Source organism: Ananas comosus, linkage group 6 (assembly GCF_001540865.1).
Source record: "Ananas comosus cultivar F153 linkage group 6, ASM154086v1, whole genome shotgun sequence".
Lineage (NCBI taxonomy): Eukaryota > Viridiplantae > Streptophyta > Magnoliopsida > Poales > Bromeliaceae > Ananas > Ananas comosus.
In genome coordinates, this window is record NC_033626.1 from 10,143,850 (window position 1) to 10,144,845 (window position 996).

General features: G+C 26.0%; 1 protein-coding gene across 1 annotated transcript in view; it reads right to left on the minus strand.

The window, feature by feature from the left end:
• LOC109712115 (glucan endo-1,3-beta-glucosidase 10) overlaps nt 1–996 on the minus strand; it is a 17,760-nt gene that overhangs the window by 14,452 nt on the left and 2,312 nt on the right. The gene's annotated exons all lie outside the window — the stretch shown is intronic.

The window sequence follows — 996 nt, forward strand, 5'->3', positions numbered from 1 at the left end:
ATAATAATGTAGTTTAAATCAATTAAAAAATCTTAACGTTAAGTTAGATAATAAAATTTTAAACAATCAGTTCAGTAATTGAAAAGATAAAAGTTCAAAGTATGTTAGGTAGAAATTTCTTTTTTCTTCACCTACCTTATCACTCTTTTTTAAAAACTAAAAATTCTAAGGAGTTTGCGAACGCTACAAAATGAAGAGTTGGTAGACTAAGCTCATTTTTTCTAAATTTTAATTTACAATCTCTCTACCAACTAACTGTTTTATTAACTGTTTTCATACGCACTTCACGGGGGAATTTGGTTCAAGTATAAAATGAACTAAAAAAATCATTTTCGATATAAAAAATAATTTTTTATTTATTTAATTCGACAAAAGTAATTTTTACAAATTTAGAAATAGCTTAAAGTTTTCATTTTTTTGCTGATTTTTTGTTGCTAAAAAAACGAAAACTCTACTTCATTCATTTTTTTTTATCTGAATCAAAAAAATATAAATTTTTTCCGGCCAAATAAATATTAATAAAAAATTATTTTTTTCTCCAAACCAAACAATATAAAACATAAAAAAAAAAATCCACAAAAAGTTATTTTTTCTGGTTATACGTTGTATCAAACAGATTCTTAATTCCGGCTACTTATACAATCAATAACATTAAGTTTTTACATTATCAAAATTTTCTGCCGTTAGATTTACCATGTGATTATTTTCATCCGTTAAATTATATTATTCAACCAACAACTGTCTAAACTCTAGAAAAATATTATCATCCTAACCGCATATCCTTTTATCTAAAGATCAAAAACTAAATAATACCAAACTCTCGATAGTCTATATATATACATATAGTCCGGCTACTATACTATCGATAGTATCAAGCCCTTTGTACTATTGGGTTTTCTACCGTTAGATCTACCCTTTGATCATTTCTACCCATTAAATTATACTATTAAACCAACCACCCACTCAACCCTAGGGGACCACTATCAATTTAACCGG